The 6674-nt window shown below is 39.9% G+C and overlaps 2 non-coding genes across 2 annotated transcripts; both read right to left on the reverse strand.

The window, feature by feature from the left end:
- Positions 1-4095: 4095 nt before the first annotated feature.
- TRNAR-UCG (transfer RNA arginine (anticodon UCG)) lies at positions 4096-4168 on the reverse strand. The gene has a single exon. It is a non-coding gene; the product is annotated as a tRNA-Arg (tRNA).
- A 1515-nt stretch (positions 4169-5683) lies between these two features.
- TRNAR-UCG (transfer RNA arginine (anticodon UCG)) lies at positions 5684-5756 on the reverse strand. Its single transcript has one exon. It is a non-coding gene; the product is annotated as a tRNA-Arg (tRNA).
- Between the last annotated feature and the right edge of the window lie 918 nt (positions 5757-6674).

The raw sequence follows: 6674 nt of genomic DNA on the forward strand, positions 1-6674 counted from the left end.
GTAATAAATCTACCTAATATTCTGGAAAAGAAAGAGGGAGGATTTTCGTTATCACCTGAGATGGGACTCAAACCCACAATCCCTGGCTTAGGAGGCCAGTGGCTTATCCATTAGGCCACTGAGGCACACATGCATAGCACTTTTCTAGAGGCATTATTTAAATGTATTCTATGGTCAGACACCGGTGTGTGCACACAGGGCATTTCTCACTTCTCTCTATAAGTAAACTTCCCATTTTCATCCTCTTCCATCCCCGACTTTAACGCTCTCTTCTATGCTATAATGGAGACTTTGCAATTTTAGCAATTGGAGAGAAATTGGAGAACCACTTTCGACTCCACACTTCTTCTTCACTTACTTCTTTTCTCAATATACTGGGCTTAGAAAATGGTATCAAGCCATCCTTATCATCAGTAGGACACGGAAAGAGGCACTAAGTCTCCTAACCAAGTTCAACCACACTCTGCAACTTAACCATTGCACTACAAATTAGGCAACGGGGGCATCAGCAAAGGCAGCCAATGTGCCGATCCTTTATACATTTTGTGCAGTACTTTTCTTACTCGGAGGCAAAATCAGCACTTTAACTGCCCAAATCATACAGATTTTACACATGTAGCACTCTATGCACACATAGGCACACACCTTGCAGTTCTTCTACACACACTTAAGCTAAAAACCCATTCTGTCACGTCAAAATTCTGCAAACCTATTACATATTCAGTGCGTCGGCATAGAAGCACTTTTTAATGCCACTAAAATGCAAAAGTAGTTAGACTGAAGATGCAACCTGAATGAGTTTACAGTATGTACTCCACTTTATTAATGATTAGTACTGAGAAAGTGAGGACTACAAGAGTATTGGAAAAGACTTTTTCCACTCTGAATGTAAAGCAGATTGTGTGACCATTGGCCAAAAACGACCACGAAGGGACTCGAACCCTCAATCTTCTGATCCGATGTCAGACGCCTTATCCATTAGGCCACGCGGTCATCCGTCCACCTGAGATGATTTTTATCATGTAGGTGGTATGCATGGATTGAGAACATATTATTGAAAGGTATTCATGTTTACATCCCATAGTGTTCTTTCAGCTCTTTTCGCTGGAAGCACTTTTTTGGAATCTATATATTGAGAATTTTATGAGTACGATATGCTTTTGTTTTCCTTTTTCCATACAAACCTCTTTCCTCATGAGTTTAAAGCTTATTTGTATGCTCTACATAGCTCTGGACGTTTCCAGACGTGGAGTGAAACTGTTTTGAAAGTAGTACAAATTGCTCCTTCCTGCATATGCTAATTTTTCACACTCACATAGGTTGTATAAGTTTTATGAATCCTGGCTTGACCTATTCAAGTAGCTGAAAGCCTGTCACCACCTCTAGAAACAAGATTCACACCAATCCAATTCAAATCATTTTTTTCAAAGGAATATGTTCTGGCCGGTCGAAAATGCATCTCACAAAAATAGGCATTTAAGAATCTACTTTGCAGTTTCAGAACACTAACATGACTGTGAAGTGTACACAAGTAAAATGGGACCGTTTCAAAGTACCTAATCCCTCATAAACTTCTGAGAGGAAGCATGTAATAAATCTACCTAATTTTCTGGAAAAGAAAGAGGGAGGATTTTTGTTATCACCTCAGATGGGACTTGATACCACAATCCCTGGCTTAGGAGGCCAGTCCTTATCCATTAGGCCAGTGAGGCACACATGCATAGCTTTTTTCTAGAGGCATTATTTAAATGTATTCTATGGTCAGACACCGGTGTGTGCACACAGGGCATTTCTCACTTCTCTCTATAAGTAAACTTCCCATTTTCATCCTCTTCCATCCCCGACTTTAACGCTCTCTTCTATGCTATAATGGAGACTTTGCAATTTTAGCAAGTGGAGAGAAATTGGAGAACCACTTTCGACTCCACACTTCTTCTTCACTTACTTCTTTTCTCAATATACTGGGCTTAGAAAATGGTATCAAGCCATCCTTATCATCAGTAGGACACGGAAAGAGGCACTAAGTCTCCTAACCAAGTTCAACCACACTCTGCAACTTAACCATTGCACTACAAATTAGGCAACGGGGGCATCAGCAAAGGCAGCCAATGTGCCGATCCTTTATACATTTTGTGTAGTACTTTTCTTACTCTGAAGCAAAATCAGCACTTTAACTGCCCAAATCATACAGATTTTACACATGTACCACTCTATGCACACATAGGCACACACCTTGCAGTTCTTCTACACACACTTAAGCTAAAAACCCATTCTGTCACGTCAAAATTCTGCAAACCTATTACATATTCAGTGCGTCGGCATAGAAGCACTTTTTAATGCCACTAAAATGCACAAGTAGTTAGACTGAAGATGAAACCTGAATGAGTTTACAGTATGTACTCCACTTTATTAATGATTAGTAATGAGAAAGTGAGGACTACAAGAGTATCGGAAAATACTTTTTCCACTCTGAATGTAAAGCAGATTGTGTGACCATTGGCCAAAAACGACCACGAAGGGACTCAAACCCTCAATCTTCTGATCCGAAGTCAGACGCCTTATCCGTTAGGCCACGCGGTCATCCGTCCACCTGAGATGATTTTTATCATGTAGGTGGTATGCATGGATGGAGAACATATTATTGAAAGGTATTCAGGTTTACATCCCATAGTGTTCTTTCAGCTCTTTTCGCTGGAAGCACTTTTTTGGAATCTATATATTGAGAATTTTATGAGTACGATATGCTTTTGTTTTCCTTTTTCCATACAAACCTCTTTCCTCATGAGTTTAAAGCTCATTTGTATGCTCTACATAGCTCTGGACGTTTCCAGGCGTGGAGTGAAACTGTTTTGAAAGTAGTACAAATTGCTCCTTCCTGCATATGCTAATTTTTCACACTCACATAGGTTGTATAAGTTTTATGAATCCTGGCTTGACCTATTCAAGTAGCTGAAAGCCTGTCACCACCTCTAGAAACAAGATTCACACCAATCCAATTCATATCATTTTTTCCAAAGGAATATGTTCTGGCCGGTCGAAAATGCATCTCACAAAAATAGGCATTTAAAAATCTACTTTGCAGTTTCAGAACACTAACATGACTGTGAAGTGTACACAAGTAAAATCTGACAGTTTCAAAGTACCTAATCCCTCATAAACTTCTGAGAGGAAGCATGTAATAAATCTACCTAATTTTCTGGAAAAGAAAGAGGGAGGATTTTTGTTATCACCTCAGATGGGACTTGAACCCACAATCCCTGGCTTAGGAGGCCAGTGTCTTATCCATTAGGCCACGGAGGCACACATGCATAGCTCTTTTCTAGAGGCATTATTTAAATGTATTCTATGGTCAGACACCGGTGTGTGCACACAGGGCATTTCTCACTTCTCTCTATAAGTAAACTTCCCATTTTCATCCTCTTCCATCCCCGACTTTAACGCTCTCTTCTATGCTATAATGGAGACTTTGCAATTTTAGCAATTGGAGAGAAATTGGAGAACCACTTTCGACTCCACACTTCTTCTTCACTTACTTCTTTTCTCAATATACTGGGCTTAGAAAATGGTATCAAGACATCCTTATCATCAGTAGGACACGGAAAGAGGCACTAAGTCTCCTAACCAAGTTCAACCACACTCTGCAACTTAACCATTGCACTACAAATTAGGCAACGGGGTCATCAGCAAAGGCAGCCAATGTGCCGATCCTTTATACATTTTGTGTAGTACTTTTCTTACTCGGAGGCAAAATCAGCACTTTAACTGCCCAAATCATACAGATTTTACACATGTAGCACTCTATGCACACATAGGCACACACCTTGCAGTTCTTCTACACACACTTAAGCTAAAAACCCATTCTGTCACGTCAAAATTCTGCAAACCTATTACATATTCAGTGCGTCGGCATAGAAGCACTTTTTAATGCCACTAAAATGCACAAGTAGTTAGACTGAAGATGCAACCTGAATGAGTTTACAGTATGTACTCCACTTTATTAATGATTAGTAATGAGAAAGTGAGGACTACAAGAGTATTGGAAAAGACTTTTTCCACTCTGAATGTAAAGCAGATTGTGTGACCATTGGCCAAAAACGACCACGAAGGGACTCGAACCCTCAATCTTCTGATCCGAAGTCAGACGCCTTATCCATTAGGCCACGCGGTCATCCGTCCACCTGAGATGATTTTTATCATGTAGGTGGTATGCATGGATGGAGAACATATTATTGAAAGGTATTCAGGTTTACATCCCATAGTGTTCTTTCAGCTCTTTTCGCTGGAAGCACTTTTTTGGAATCTATATATTGAGAATTTTATGAGTACGATATGCTTTTGTTTTCCTTTTTCCATACAAACCTCTTTCCTCATGAGTTTAAAGCTCATTTGTATGCTCTACATAGCTCTGGACGTTTCCAGACGTGGAGTGAAACTGTTTTGAAAGTAGTACAAATTGCTCCTTCATGCATATGCTAATTTTTCACACTCACATAGGTTGTATAAGTTTTATGAATCCTGGCTTGACCTATTCAAGTAGCTGAAAGCCTGTCACCACCTCTAGAAACAAGATTCACACCAATCCAATTCATATCATTTTTTCCAAAGGAATATGTTCTGGCCGGTCGAAAATGCATCTCACAAAAATAGGCATTTAAGAATCTACTTTGCAGTTTCAGAACACTAACATGACTGTGAAGTGTACACAAGTAAAATGGGACCGTTTCAAAGTACCTAATCCCTCATAAACTTCTGAGAGGAAGCATGTAATAAATCTACCTAATTTTCTGGAAAAGAAAGAGGGAGGATTTTTGTTATCACCTCAGATGGGACTTGAACCCACAATCCCTGGTTTAGGAGGCCAGTGCCTTATCCATTAGGCCACTGAGGCACACATGCATAGCTCTTTTCTAGAGGCATTATTTAAATGTATTCTATGGTCAGACACCGGTGTGTGCGCACAGGGCATTTCTCACTTCTCTCTATAAGTAAACTTCCCATTTTCATCCTCTTCCATCCCCGACTTTAACGCTCTCTTCTATGCTATAATGGAGACTTTGCAATTTTAGCAAGTGGAGAGAAATTGGAGAACCACTTTCGACTCCACACTTCTTCTTCACTTACTTCTTTTCTCAATATACTGGGCTTAGAAAATGGTATCAAGCCATCCTTATCATCAGTAGGACACGGAAAGAGGCACTAAGTCTCCTAACCAAGTTCAACCACACTCTGCAACTTAACCATTGCACTACAAATTAGGCAACGGGGGCATCAGCAAAGGCAGCCAATGTGCCGATCCTTTATACATTTTGTGTAGTACTTTTCATACTCTGAGGCAAAATCAGCACTTTAAGTGCCCAAATCATACAAATTTTACACATGTAGCACTCTATGCACACATAGGCACACACCTTGCAGTTCTTCTACACACACTTAAGCTAAAAACCCATTCTGTCACGTCAAAATTCTGCAAACCTATTACATATTCAGTGCGTCGGCATAGAAGCACTTTTTAATGCCACTAAAATGCACAAGTAGTTAGACTGAAGATGCAACCTGAATGAGTTTACAGTATGTACTCCACTTTATTAATGATTAGTAATGAGAAAGTGAGGACTACAAGAGTATTGGAAAAGACTTTTTCCACTCTGAATGTAAAGCAGATTGTATGACCATTGGCCAAAAACGACCACGAAGGGACTCGAACCCTCAATCTTCTGATCCGAAGTCAGACGCCTTATCCATTAGGCCACGCGGTCATCCGTCCACCTGAGATGATTTTTATCATGTAGGTGGTATGCATGGATGGAGAACATATTATTGAAAGGTATTCAGGTTTACATCCCATAGTGTTCTTTCAGCTCTTTTCGCTGGAAGCACTTTTTTGGAATCTATATATTGAGTATTTTATGAGTACGATATGCTTTTGTTTTCCTTTTTCCATACAAACCTCTTTCCTCATGAGTTTAAAGCTCATTTGTATTCTCTACATAGCTCTGGAAGTTTCCAGACGTGGAGTGAAACTGTTTTGAAAGTAGGACAAATTGCTCCTTCCTGCATATGCTAATTTTTCACACTCACATAGGTTGTATACATTTTATGTATCCTGGCTTGACCTATTCAAGTAGCTGAAAGCCTGTCACCACCTCTAGAAACAAGATTCACACCAATCCAATTCAAATCATTTTTTCCAAAGGAATATGTTCCTGCCGGACGAAAATGCATCTCACAAAAATAGGCATTTAAAAATATACTTTGCAGTTGCAGAACCCTAACATGACTGTGAAGTGTACACAAGTAAAACGGGACAGTTTCAAAGTACCTAATCCCTCATGAACTTCTGAGAGGAAGCATGTAATAAATCTACCTAATTTTCTGGAAAAGAAAGAGGCAGGATTTTAGTTATCACCTCAGATGGGACTCAAACCCACAATCCCTGGCTTAGGAGGCCAGTGCCTTATCCATTAGGCCACTGTGGCACACATGCATAGCTCTTTTCTAGAGGCATTATTTAAATGTATTCTATGGTCAGACACCGGTGTGTGCACACAGGGCATTTCTCACTTCTCTCTATAAGTAAACTTCCCATTTTCATCCTCTTCCATCCCCGACTTTAACGCTCTCTTCTATGCTATAATGGAGACTTTGCAATTTTAGCAAGTGGAGAGAAATTGGAG

Source organism: Triturus cristatus, chromosome 4_1 (assembly GCF_964204655.1).
Source record: "Triturus cristatus chromosome 4_1, aTriCri1.1, whole genome shotgun sequence".
Taxonomy (NCBI): Eukaryota; Metazoa; Chordata; class Amphibia; order Caudata; family Salamandridae; genus Triturus; species Triturus cristatus.